This window comes from Cynocephalus volans, chromosome 4 (assembly GCF_027409185.1).
Source record: "Cynocephalus volans isolate mCynVol1 chromosome 4, mCynVol1.pri, whole genome shotgun sequence".
In the NCBI taxonomy this organism is placed as follows: Eukaryota; Metazoa; Chordata; class Mammalia; order Dermoptera; family Cynocephalidae; genus Cynocephalus; species Cynocephalus volans.
In genome coordinates, this window is record NC_084463.1 from 165059525 (window position 1) to 165073811 (window position 14287).

The 14287-nt window shown below is 55.1% G+C and overlaps 1 protein-coding gene across 2 annotated transcripts in view; it reads right to left on the minus strand.

The window, feature by feature from the left end:
* The window catches only part of SHANK2 (SH3 and multiple ankyrin repeat domains 2), a 476261-nt gene that overhangs the window by 163201 nt on the left and 298773 nt on the right, over window positions 1–14287 (minus strand). The gene's annotated exons all lie outside the window — the stretch shown is intronic.

The window sequence follows — 14287 nt, forward strand, 5'->3', positions numbered from 1 at the left end:
CTCACTTTCATTCACAGACTTGGGTTCAAATCCTGGCTTAGACACCCGTGTGGCTACTCAGAGCCTCAATTTCCCCACCTGCAAAGCAGAGGCAAAATCTCTGCCTTGCAAGGTTTACAAGGCACAGGTGTGACAATGCCCACAATGTCCACCTGAGGGCAGGCCCCCAGAAGCCCTCTTGTGCTGGGGGACTCAGCAGCAAATGTCTCCTCTCCCTGAAGAGACGTGAGTCTGTGAGGGGTGGCAACCTCATCTTGTACATCACCCCAAATGCCTGAAGCACCCCGTGCAGACCAGGCACCCCGTGTGTGCCCAGAAGCCACGCAGATGGGCATGAACTCGGGTCAGGAGTTGAGCCTGGAGAAAAGCCATTTGGGGGGGAGGTGGCCGAAGGGTGACCACAGAGTTTTGAGTGAAGAAGACTCCAGGACAGTCCCCAGATTCCCAGTCAAAGCCGGAGGGCGGACACAGGTCAGCATTGTAGAGTCCCTGCTACATGCAGCTTGCTCGGCCCAGGAAGCCAGAGGGGAAAGAGGAAAGGTGGCTTGAGGCCCTCAGCAACGTTTAGTCTTTAGAGCCACTCAGGAAAAGCAACTGGAAACTCTAGAACACAGAGCCACTCCCTTACATCAGGAGCTCAAGTCTAGTTTTGTCTAAAAGGCAAAACTCTGCAGCATGCCCCCGTCCCCATGGAATCAGACTGGGAAATGCCACACTCCGGCCTGAGGAAGAAACCTTCTTGGACCCTAAACTGTCGGGAGCTCTTTCTGTTGGATGATGAATCTAAAACCTGTCACAGGATGACCGCTGTGGCCATGTCCAGAAGTTGTAGCACTGAGACACAGTTCACACGTGCCCCTGGAACTGTGCCAAAGCCCCCATTAACTGGAGCCCGCCCTAGCCTCAGCCCTGGCCAACGCGTGCCCCGGCCCCGCACCAGCACATCTGCTCTCTAGATGCAGCCCAAGGGCGCTGCAAACTGAATTCAGTGGCCACGGCCAAGGCACCTGCATGTCCCCACGCTGCTTCCGTGAGATCCTCTGCTGGGCCCTCCCAATCCCCTAACCCATTAACCAATCACATGTCTGAAGTAGTCACTTTGGTCCCCTTGGGGGCAAAGGCCAGTGTCCCGTTCCTCTCTGAATCTCCCCACGTGGCACGACATCTACCTCTGCTTGCTGATTGAACAAAAAATGTAACCCAGTGGTGCTCTCTTCAAATAAGTTTTTTGAGCGGGGCAGGCGGGCACTTTAACAAACCTAAAATGTACCCTCCTTTACCAGCATCTGCTCGCAGTGGGGGCTGTGGAAGGCAGGGGGGTGGGCACCATCGCTGCACAGCTATGGAGAACACTGTCTACAACACGGCCATCACAGAACCGTGTATTTATCATGGGAATTTCAGCATAGATGGAAGTAAAGTGTCTTGTGGGAGGGGCAAGCACGTTCTCCTAGTTCATAGAGTACAGGGCATCAGCTGCTGGGGAGAATGCAGAGGTGTCCATATAGGAACCACATCGATCTCTGAGAGACACATGGTCAATCTGAAACTCCCTTGGAAGCCACGTGGTAGGGATCATTTAAAGGTGTCCACGTGTGCACTCACCCAACGTTCCCCCTATGCACCACAATAAAGAGTTTGCTGAATACACTTGGAGCAGTTAGCATGTTGGAGCAAGGCAGGAGGGTTGTGGGAATTCAGGGCTTGCCACACAGAGGGCCCCAGAGTCCTCACCCTGCTGGCAGGCCTGAAGTCTGCCTTTCAAGACTGCAGGTGGCTTTTAGCAGTGGCCCAAGGTTCACCTCCTCCCCACCAGGCCCCATAATGGCCTACAGGGACGGCTGCCCTTTACTTGGTCCAGGAGGCAGCAGGTGCCAGCAATGACAGGTGGCGTTTAGGATCTGTCAGTCACTGCACAAGCTCCCTTGGCAGCAGCACCTGATCCTGGAGGAAGTGTCAACTCGGACCACAGGAAGCCAGGCCGGAGCTGGCCCAGACGTGTGAGCCCAAGGGCCCCGGGTGGCTCTGTCTACCCTGTCCCAGAAGCAGCAGTTCTTCCCCGATCTGTTGGGACTGGGTGTGGGTCTAGGACTGAAGTTCAGAAGCAGTTGGGCCAATGGTTAAGCGGTCACGTTAATTAGTAAATTAATTCAGCCACTACTTACTGAATACTTACTGCGTGTCAGGTGACAGACTACTGGGTGCTCAGCATTTAAGAGAACAAGCCAGGCCCAGGCTGGCCCCCAAAAGACAATGTCCAAATCCCAAGCCGGGTATCTGTGAATGGGACCTTATTTGGAAATAGGGTCTTTGCAGATGTAACTAGTTAAGGATCATCCTGTGCTCAGTGAGGGCCCTAAAGCCAACTCTGTGTCCTCATAAGCAAAAGGCAGAGTGAGACTGAGACAGACAGAATGGAGCGGGCTCCGTGACGATGGAGGCGCAGACTGGAGGAAGGTGGCCACAAGCCTGGGACAGGAGGGACTACAGGCAAGAACCAGGGCTGGAGGATGTAGGGACGATCCTCCCCCAGACCTCCCAGGGGAGTCGAGCCTCCAGAATTGTGCGACCATCGAATTCTCTTGCTTTGAAACTCCTAGTCTGTGCTGATTTGTTACAGCTGCCCCTGGAAACACACACACTGGGCGGTGGGCAATACAAGCGTTAACCCAGTGGTCACACCAATGTGCGCGTTCAGCAGCAGAGGATGTGGAGCTGGGAGAACCGTAAGGGGGCCTGGAGACTTCCTGGAGGAAGAGGACTGACGCCTGAGTAGGAGTGAGTGGGCTGGGGAGAGGGGAGAGGAGACCGCTCCAGACGGTGGGAGGCTGGAGTGTAGGGAGCCAGGCCCTGATGTCCAAAGGGCCACGACGAGGCCAGAGAGGCAGGAGGGACTGACCCCACAGAGCGGTGAATGCTGGCTGCCTGCACACCTAGGGCAGGGCCCTGGGACATAGCTGGATGGCAAGACGCTGGAATGCAGGCATCCACAGGGCGCGCGACAGCCCACACATCCCGCCCCCGCCCACATCACCCAAGAAGGCTAAAGTGACAGGAAAGCAACTGAGCCACTTCTTCCCTGAGCCTTTTCTGGCTAAGCCTGAATCCCGCTTGAATGACCCAGGGTTGACCTGCACATGCGGCAGGAGCGGCCACCCAACAATCCTGTTTCCATCTGAACAGTTCTCGGGGGAATGTCGGCTGTTGCCAGCCACGTGTCCCAGCCATCAGCACAAGCATCTCCAAGTTCCTGCCTGGGGGCTGTGGCAGTTCTTTTAAGGGAGCTGGAGTGGCCTGTGGGGGCGAGGCAGAGGACAGCATTCCCACCCGCGACTACAGGGTGGGGCTTCCCTGTCAGGGCAGAAGCTAAAGCCGCACTGGTCCCTGCAGCAGGAATTGGATGTCAGGCAAGGTACAGACATGGGAAGACACTGTGTGTGAGGACGGCCCGGGCGCTGGCCGCGGAGGGGCAGTTCCGAGCCACTGCGAGGAAGGCCCAGGGCTATTCCCACAATCGGGCCCTACAAGCCCAGACCCAGCCGTCTCACAGCTTTGCGGAGACTCACTAATGTGTTTGTGACCTGCAAAGTAAGATTCACGGGCTCCAGAATCCAAAGAACAAACAACATCACAATTAGCCTGAGTCTGATTCAGTGTCTCTGAAATGTAATGTGGGGTCAGCTCCGTTATTCGTGAAATCTGGTGTCCACAAACACAGCCTTCCAGTGCGTGTGAAAGTCAGATTTTCTCACTTTGCAAGAATTCCTGGGTACGCAGACGACTGCTAAGACTCACAGAAGCCGCTGGGGATGATTGTGATGAGTTACTCACAGCCAGATGAGTTCAAAGGCAAAACGATCAACATGGTTGCAGAATTTTCTAATGGCAAAATGGTATCCTGGCTGTGGGCCAGTGGTGCATTGGATGCGTTTCATCAGGTCAGGGCTGGGGCTGCTGGAGCTCAGGGCAGGGCCCGTGGAGGTGGGCGGTGGACAGACTGGGTGGTGCATCTACTGCCCCTGAGAGAGCCTTCCTGGAGCGGGCGGCAGGCAGGGCAGGGCACGGAAGCCTGCGCGGTGCGCCTCTAAACCACTCCTCGTGTAATCGCATTGCGGTGGCAGGGCCTGCTGGAGCAGGGACTGGAGCACTATTAGAAAGAGGAGCCTCCAGGGAACAGCAATGCAGTGGATGTCCTAGAAATTTCCAGGCTTTGCCAATCAAGAAGGATGAGGCTAAGCAGAGAGCTATCAGTTCTTCCACAGGGGGGTGGTGCCAGGGAGTGGGTGGGGGCACAACAGGTCTCCCAGCTTGGCAGAGATGCCAGCTCGGGCCCTTTGGCCTCTGGGTGTGGGCAGCCAGCCCAGCTCACCGCAGCAGAGCTGGCTGCAGGGCTGCACAGAGGGCCATGGCACGGGCAGGCAGGAAGGCCTGGCAGGCTGTGGGAGAACCGGAGGGGTTCCCCAGACATCTGTCACTCGCCACTGAGGGGGCCTCTCTGCCCCTGACCACACGCGTGGCTGCTCCCAGCATCCTGCTTCCTGGTTGGCATGTTACGTGGTGCTGCTGTCTGGCCCTCCCTCCATCATTCACAGGGAAATGCAGCCCAGCGCCCGGTGCCACCCTGGCACTCTGGACACAGCGGAGCAAGGAGGCTCCGGGGAGTCGATGTTGTTTTGCATGCGGGAGGTGAGGAATGTGGGAAATTCATTCGCAGATGACACTCCAGGCTCCGGGAGCCACTCCTCCTCGATGGGCAGGGGGCTCTGTCCTCCTGGACCCACCACGCACCCTGGTTTATTATGGTAGCCATTTCTCAAATCGGCAATTACTACAACACCCTGCCCGGCGTTTATTACGACCATTTTCCTCCTCGTTGCTAACATGATAAGCAGTACAAGTTTTCCCTAATAGAAACAATAATGTGCAAAGAACTTGATTCAAATTAAATTGTCTCATTATGTTGTAATAAATCACCCACGAGCATTTCCCAAGTGCTGCCAGGCATGTTACCTGCCACCAATGGCTGGTGGAAAAGACAAAGATGCTGCTGCTTAAACGCATTCGCGGTGACGATGGCAGCCTCGGTGCTCCCTGCTGAGATGAACAGAAAGGTCATCTAAGAGGGAAGGCGGCCGAGTCGGAGCCCAAAAGACCCAGGTGGGACCCCAGCTTCACCAAACCTGCTTCGTGACCTTGGCCAAGTTACTGAACCTCGCGGAGGTCAATATCCTCACCTGCAAAATATGGATGTCAACCGCAGCCTCGAGATGTCACAGTGGGGGAGTGAAGGTTTATTTAAAAGGTCCCTGGCACTGAATCTGACTCCCGGCAGGGAAGATTTATCATTAGCAGTGAGAATGCACTTCAAGCACCACAGAACGTGCTTCATTCTGGAAACACCATGTGTAAACTGGAATATTAGTATGTGCCTCTTAGGGAAGATCCGCTGTTGACGTCAGCAGAGTGCCCTCAGGAGGGCTTCCTCTCACAGGGACGTCCTGCACATGCGTTTAAGTGCAGCAGGACACAGCTGGGTGTCAGAAAACGAGGAGGAAGAAGTCCCCATGCTGCATCTCACAGGCAGCGGGATCTCGGCACAAGGCACTGTGAGCAGATGGGTGAGGGCATGGGCCTGCCAAGGAGGGACTCCTGGGCCCCTCGCTATGCTTCAGAGTTGGCAGGAGCCCCGGATTCTGCCTGCACAGCCTCTGCGGTGCTACCTTCATGAGCAAAGGCTGAAGGAGAGGTGCTGGGGGGGCAAGGAGCTCAGCTATGCAGAGAAGAGCCCCTGCAGCACACTGGGACAGAAGAAAAGGGCCCGGTGCTCAGGCACATGGGACGCAGAACAGCCAGATGCCAGCCCAGACCCATGGAATCATCTGGAAGTGCGCCTTGCCCTCCCTCACAGCCACCCTTGTCTGCAAGTGCCGTCACATGGAGTGCCAAGACAGAGCTGACATTTGCACATCTGTCTACAACCCTCCCTGAGGCTGAGCCCCAACACCTTTCACCTGGGGACCACAAAACCTGCCGATGAGTCCCCTCTGAATTCACTCTATGTAAAAACCTTAAATCAGATTGTATCTCACCCGCTTAAAATACTCCAACAAATTCCCATCATGATTGGGGATTAAAATCCAAATTCCCCACCAAAACTAATACCCTTTGTGACATGACCCATGCCCTGCCTTCTCCTAACTCTCTGCCGTCTTCTCTTCCTCCATCAGGACAAGCACGTCTCTGCCACGGGGCCTTTGCACTGCCTGTGCTGCCCCCGGGATGCTGCTGCAGGTCTGCAAGAGCCAGGCTGAGGTCATCATGCAGGTCCCTGAGGCCAGCTCTGCAGAGGAGCCTGGCTGCCTGGAGACGGCAGCTCTCCTCTGTGTCCCCAACTCTCCAGCCCTTCTCTCTGCTTTCCTTTCTGCTTGTCACTTACTATACTTGAAATTGTGATTTGTTGGTTTACTTGTTTATAGCATGTGAGTGCCCACCCCCAGGACAGGGTCCGGTCTGCACTGCTGCAGCCTTGGACAGTGATTGCCACCACTATTATTATTATTTTAAAGATCTCAATTGGCTTTATTGCACTTCTAGAATCAGGCAACACTTCTTTCCATAAAACAGAATAAGTTCCCCACCATTATTTCTTGTATGAAGGAAAAGAGCTGCTCTAGATGGAGAAGGCCCACTTTCTACTCTAGGCTCCAGCAAGAACTGGCAGTGGGACCCTGGGCAGGACCCTCGCCCACTCTGGGCCTGGGTTTCGCTGTCTGCAGAATGAAAGGCTCGCACATCTGAGCAGGCGCGTCCTTGGTGCTTACGGACTCAGTGAATGAAACGTAAGCCAGAGATGGTATAGTCTGTGACGTAGACTGGGTGACCCGCTGTCCTGGTTTGTCCGGGACAAGGGGGTTTCCTGGGACACAGGGCTTTCAGTTTTAAACCAGGATGGTCCTGGGCAAACAGGACAAGTTGGTCACCCTCCCAGACCCCTGCTGCAGACAGCAGTACAGCAGCCATTGCTCTATTTAAACTGTTCCCCCACACTGCTGACAATGGCATTGTAAAGTTGACACAGGTGTTTGGGAGAGGATCTGCCCAGGGCCACACTGCTTGGCCAGTGGCAGGGCCAACTCTTAAACCCCAGTCTTCCACTCTGAACTGAATGTTCTTTAAAAAGAAAAAAAAAAAAAAACCGGAACAGTACAACTGCCTGGCATTTTACTGCAAGTGCAGGAAGGGGCTGTTTGTGACTTTCCCTTCGTTCGTTAATTAAAATGACAGGCCAGGCCAGCCCCATCTGTCAGTCTCAAAGCTTGCCCAAAAAGACCACACTGAGTGGGCCCCAGGACAGGCCATCGGGTTCTTCTTGCAAGGCCAGTCCTCAAGTCCGCCCCGGACAGGGTGAGAAACAGATACCCTCCACAAAACCAGAGACCACCCCTTTCCACAAAATCAGACCCAGTGTGGGGGTCACCAGTGTCCCAGGCTTTGGAGAGAAGGCTGAGCTCAGGGCTGGGTGAGGGGCTGGAGAGCTCCCCCTGAACCCACAGGCCCCTGACCTGGCCCACCTGCCCAATCTGAATGCCACTGACCTCTACAGTGAAAGGCGAGGCCCAAGCCAGAAGGGGAGGCCTGGCTGCCACTCTTGTCTACCCCAACCGCCAGCCTCCACTTGAGGGCCACAGAACATTTTGTTTCTGTTCCAAGTGCTGATGCTTAGTAAGAGGTTAGTTTCACCAAAAAGGCAATTCTAAAAGTAGCTAAAAGTATGAAGACGACATTTTAATGTGGAACATATGAATGAAGCCCTCTGAAAGGAGTTCTACAAATGTTCTACATCAGAGGTTGGAAAACTTTTCATGCAAAGACCCAGAGAGTGAAGATTCCAAGCTTTGCAGACAGACGGCTGGTCCCTGTTACAACTACCCCCCCCACCCCGCCGTCTGGTGCAGAGGTAGCCATGACAACATGTAAACAAATGCGAGGGCCGTGTCCCAATAAAACTTTATTTGCAAAAACAGGGACAAGCTGGAGTATCTAAAGACATCTTCTAAATAGTCTACAGACACTTGAATCAACACAAGTAATACATGTATGTGGCATATAACTATGTCTAATGAAAGCTAAGAAAAGTCTTAATCCTCCTGCATTACCATATACAGGTGTGCCTGGCTTACTCTAACAGCTGGGCTTCCAGAGAGGCATGAAAAGAAAGCATTTTAGAAATGAGGTCACCTGTGAGATGCCCTAGAAAGGTTCGGAAGGATCATAAAGTCCTTTCTGAAAAACAAAGAAACACCCCCTCTTCCCCTGTTACTGTGTCTAGGTTTTTATGTTAGGTTGGCTCAAAGAGGGCATAGACTGCAATTCTGGCTAAATAAATAATAATTAATAGGTAATAATTAATAATTAGAGTAATTAGTATAATAATCATGCTCACAGTCACTGAGTGCTTTGGGTATACCAGGCACTGTTTTAAGTGCTTGACATGTTAAACTAACTGAATCTGCATAACGACCGTCTGGGGTGGGCACTGCTATTAGGTTATGACTCCCACTTTATGGACGAAGGAACTAAGGTGCAGAGAGGCAGGTGGTTTGCACAAGAGTGCACAGCTGGAGGCAAAGCCAGGCTGTGTGGGGCTGGAGCCTGGTCCTAGGACTGCAGGACACTGAACAGCTGTCAGTCACTGGCCAGGTGGGGGCTGGTCCCTGACTGCTTCACAGCACTCCCCACCCAGATGATACCTGAAAGGAAGGACCCTTGGGTGAGGGGTGTTGGTTCTAGCAGCACATTCTGGAGAAGGAATCCCTGATTTACTGTCCCGTCAAAACTGAGCTACAGGGAGGGCACCTTCGATGCTCAAAGAAGATTCTGCCGGTCAATTCTGCTCCATCAAACTGGAAACAGTGGGCCCAACACTGTGGGCTGAGTGGGGCTGAAGGAAAGAAAGGACCCACACCTAAAACCGGGCGCAGGAACATCTGTGTGCACGCGCACAGGTAAGACAGCAGGATTAGCTGTGCGCGAGCCCGGCTGCACGACTCCTGCTGCGGTGAGCCGGCCGCCGGTCAGATGACAAGGCACCCCTGGGCACGGCAGAGGCGTGCTCTTCTCTGCTTTTACTTTTACGTCTGCCTGGAACACACTCTGTGCCTGCTGCTACCATCTGCTGAATTCCTGCTGACTCTTCAAAGCCCACTGCAAAAGCCACCACTTCCAGGAGGGAGGCCCTTGTCCCTCGTGGGACACTGCGTGCCCAGAGGGAGGCAGCCGAGCCTTGTCCCTTCACCACATGCACCCCTGGCCCTTCCCTCCGTCTGCTTCCCACTACAGGGGTTGGAAAGGCTGGACACTTGCCCTCCCAGATTCCCCTGCAGTTTTGAGTGGCCGTGGACACAGGGCATGGTTTTGGCCAGTGAGAGCCGAGGGCGAGTCTGCAGGGGCCTCTGGGGGTGATTTGATGACTCGGGGAGACAGAGGGAGATATATTGGAGAAATGCTTCCTGGCACCCCTTATATCCCTGTGTAGGATTTACTATGGGGACACAATACCTGGAGTTTTGGCTGTGATCTTATAACCATGAGGGAAAGGGCAGAGATGCCACCAATCTGTGAACAAACCCTGGCCATACCCTCTTCTGGACTCACCATTGTGGTCTCAGCCACCATACACGGGGTTTTCATTACTTGCCACCAAATGCTTCCTAATGGACACAAGGTGACTCTCTGGAGCCTGGAGCATGGGGGAGGGGGAGGTTGCTCATAAATAAGAAGATATGAGCAAATGATAAGAAATCATGCAGCCTCCAAGGTATATTCTGGGCTGGGAAAGATTGACCCAGACCCCTATTCCTCCAATGAGTCTGGCCACTGTCAGAGAGGACCCACAAGCCCTGGTGGCACAGACCGCGAGTATATTAAACTGTCCACAGGAGATCTGATCACAGCCCCACGTCTCAAATGGACTCTCAGTTTAGAAAGTAGAGAGTAGTTTTCTTGGACTCAGCTACTTTGAACTTTCCGCTACCCGCAACACTGACTCCCTGGGCACCTTGGCGCATCCAAAGTATACAGGCAATGACTTGGACATTATATGGTAGGGGACAAAAAGATACGCCAGAGCTGGGAAACCTCTAAAAAGTCCATAGAAGTAGAGAATGATAGGTTGTAGGCACAGGTAAGAACTTAGCAATGGTATGGACCAGAGCGGGGAGAGGAGGCCTGAGCACACCAATGGCTGAGCCCAACGCTGCACCTGCTCAGCAACAGATGGGCTCGGGCCATCCCAGGCAGGCGACATGAATGAAGTCTTCCCCGTTCGCTGTGTCCGGCTGAGCAGCCCACTTCAGCACGTGGGGGTGACTCTTCTCTACCCTTCCAGCATCCCTGGGGCTTGGCTGGTGCCTCCCACAGGATCACCGTCCACAATTCTGGAAGTCTACTGTGCTCAAGTAAAGCCCTGCCTTCCCTCGGACCTTCGATGACACCCACTGCCCTGTCTTTGTGACTGGACCTCTGGCCTTGGCATTGGGGGCTGAAGTGTCTCCCAACAAAGTAAGGTCAAGGCCAGTTCCCCTAGACAACCTCAGTCACTGTCATCCACCCGAGAAAGGCCACTGCTGGCTGTGGTTTGCTCATTTCCTTTAGCTCCAGAGGTTTGCAGGTCTGTCCCTGAGGAAGACAACGTCCTGTGAACGAGCTGTTTGTCCCCTGCACTGGGCCCCTTCTTGCGGGAGGCCCCAGCCCATCGGACCCCTCCTGCCACCTCCACGCAGGTCGCCATGGCCATTTTCTGTGGCGCGCAGACAGACCTGCTGGTTCAGTATGTTGGTCAACTGTCCAAAGACGCCCAGGCCACCAGGCTGCAGGCGTGCCAGACTTCCCGGGGCTCCAGCCCCAGTACCTTCGCCCTGCTGCCCGTCATACCCTAATTCCCTGCCCGCTTTCCTCACTGTACTTGGTTAAAGCCGCAGTCCCCTGCGCAGCAGCTGGCTGTCCCGAGGCCTCCGTCCGCCCCGCTCGCTCCTGCTCTGCCCCCCCAGCTGTCACGATGATCTGCTCGAAGAGACATTGCTCTCACTGCGATCTGTCGGGCTCCACGCCCCGTCTACATGGCCAGGCTGCACGATTCCTTCCTTCCTGTCTTCAGAAACATCTTATCACAAGAAAGATAACCAGCCTGACTGTTCTATTATCCATTTATTTCCTCCTCTACCCCAAACTCTGAGACACTCACTCTCATTAACCAGGAGATCTGAGGATGTCTGAGTTTATCAAAACAGATTTCAATGGAAATACACTCGCTAGAGCGAACTTCCTCCCTCCCACATTACTGAGAAGAGCAGGATGACAGGCCCAAACAGCAGGTGACTGCACGGGTTTATCAACGCACACCAGATAACAAAACCACGCGGCAGCAACCGCTGCCACCGTCACGTTCCCAGCACGTGCCGAGCCCTGGGTGACGCCCCTGCACCCCTTCACTCTCTCACACAGCAAACTCTGGAGGGAGGTTCTGTTTTCTTCCCTGTGTTACAAGAGAGGAAGCCGTGGCTCAGAGAGGCTCAGTGACGAACTCAAGGCCACACAGCCGGCAGGGGGTGGAGCTGGGCATCTCTGAGCAGCAGGACAGGCCTGTCCTAGGCCCACAGAGGGAGGTCAGGGAGCTCCTCCCCAGGCCCTCAGCCCTGCTCTACTGGGACATGCACCAGTCTGGGGCAGCCCCTCTGTGCCTGGCAGTTTTGGAGGCTCTGGGCCCACCTGCTGCCCACTCATGACTAGTACAAAGGGCCACTGTGCCTGGGGAGATATGGGTCAGGGCTGGGCATGGACCCTGCTAGGGGACCAGAGCCCTGTCCTGGAGCAGTGAGGTTGTTGGGAAGGACTGGCTGCCATGGCTACCCCTCAGCTCCCTGCCTATTCCAGCAAATGGCTGCCTGCCCCGACCCAGTAGTCTATTCTGTCCATTCACAGAATTGATGACCGTCTCAAATGATTCCCAGTTTTACTGCACATTCCGGGGTGCCCCACTGAAACGGGGGCCTCAGAAGGCGGGGTGCTGTCTGTCCCGCTCATCATACTTCCCAGACCTGGAACGATGCCTGGCACGTGTGGGCATTCCGGGGAATCTTTTGTGTATTTCCAGACTCAGTGACAGAGCCCACCACTGCCACCACCCCCCACGCCAGCCAGGCCCTCTAGGGGCTGCCCCTGGCCCACGGAGTGCCAATTAGAACAGGTATCCTCCCTGGGGACCCTGGACATCCACCTGCCAACACCTGCGGCTATCCATTCCCAAATCTGCGGGGCTCAAGCTGTGATGGCTGCCCTTGGGGGGGGTATAGCCCCTGCCTGGACCTCCGTGACAGCTGTGATCCTGGGCCCAGGGGCCTCCGCAGCAGCAAATGTTCCTCTTCCTCCTGGGTGGCCTCACATCAGCTGTAGCATGCCGTGGGACTTCCCAGCTGGCACCCAAGCCCGGATCTCACCTCCCATCCTACAAACCTCTGGAAATGACCAGGGGTCCCACAGAGGCCAGTGAGGGGGAAGAGGCGGAAAGGGGACAGGATGCAGTCAGCGCAATTTGGGACAGTCCCGAGTCCTTTCCCGCTGCCCTCCCTGGCCTTGAGCAAGTGACTGGAGCCTTTGTAGCCTCGGATTCTCCAACTGTAAAGTGGGGCTCCCGCTCCCCATCCCAGGTGACACCCGTCAACCCTGCCTTGGTGTCAGGGGCTGTTCCCTGAGCATGCTGAGTGTCCCCAGGCTGTGTGAGTTTCCTCCAGCCGCTGTAACAACCAGCACAAAGCCGGGCTTCACACGCAGACTTGTTCTCTCCTGCTGGCGGAGGTCAGCGGACTCGCTGGTCTCAAGGCACGGTAGGGCAGGGCTGCTTCCCCCCGGGGGCTCCAGAGCAGAATCTGTTTCTGGCTTTTCCAGCTTCTCAAGGCCACCCCTCCCCAGCTCGGGACCCTTCCTCACATCACTGAAGCCCGTGCTCCCATCGTCCTATCTCCCCTCCGTCCCTCCCCCGTGTTCTCATCAGGACCCTTGTGATGACACGGGGCCCACCCCGCACTCCAGGATCATCTAATCTTGAGGTCAGCGGATTAGCGGAGGAGGTCCCACCTGTAACCTAATTCCCCTTGGCCGGGTAGGGTCCCGTGGTCACGGGTTCCCGGGGTGAGGACGTGGACGTCTTGGGGGCCATGATCTGTCGGGCCTGGTCAGCCTCAAGCAAGACAAGGCCTGCAATCCGGGGTGAGATGTTCTCAGCAATCCCTGGCTGGTTATGGGGGTGACCCATTCAATCCCAGGTGCTGTCCTTGTGGAGATGCTGAGCAGCACGCAGAAGCCCATTGGCACGGGCACCAGCGCGAAAAGAGGCAGGTACCATGGCAGAAATACACTTCCTTTCCTTGCAAGTCATGTTCTCCCTGGCCTTGGAGAACAATCCTGGCCAATTATGAGACCACATGCAATCACTCACTGAAAGGGCGGCCGGCTCTGCAGTGCCAGCTGCCCTGTCCTGATGGAGCACTGACAGGTGACATCAGCTGCCCAGGGACATCTTGGCTCTGTCTGCTGGCACCCACCGCCCACTGGGAAGGTCCTGCCTCTTGAAGGGAGCGCCAACACTGGCTCCTCCAAATCCCCCATCTTCTCTCTGCTCCTCAACATGGGGCCCCTTTTCTTTTGGCAAAGTTTGACAGTGGAAACCACTGAAGAGCTTCTGCCCAAAGATATGTCTCCCTGTTTCAGGATTCGCAGTGGAGAGGAATCCAGAGCAAAATTCTCCGCAAGGCACAATCCAAACCCAACATCTGACCCTGACAAATTTTAGCCGGGGCTAGCAACAACCTCATCTTGCAAGGTTAAAAAGCCCATCAGACTCCCAGCCTGGAAATTAATTACAGAAAGATGAAACTCGGGCCCCCTGGGGTATTGTCTCCTCAAAGGCTGAGAGGTGCACGTCGCTCCATGTTCCCCCGACCACGCCTGGAAATTGGATCTGCTGGCAGCAAAGCCTTGGCCACGACTGGACTGTAACTATCTCAGGCTCCCATGGGGAGCCTCGTGTCTTGCCTGCCTGGGGAGAGAGGCGGCCTCATTGACATGCAGCAAAGTGAAGGGACGTTTTCCCGGCTCATTCCTAGTTGCAGGGATACCCACGCCCCACAGAGAAAACCCATCCTTTCTTGATCTGCCATCAAGGCTTCTGGTTTTAGTAACAGAAACCACCACCAGAATCTTGATGAAGATGCTGATGACCAGCCATCGCTTG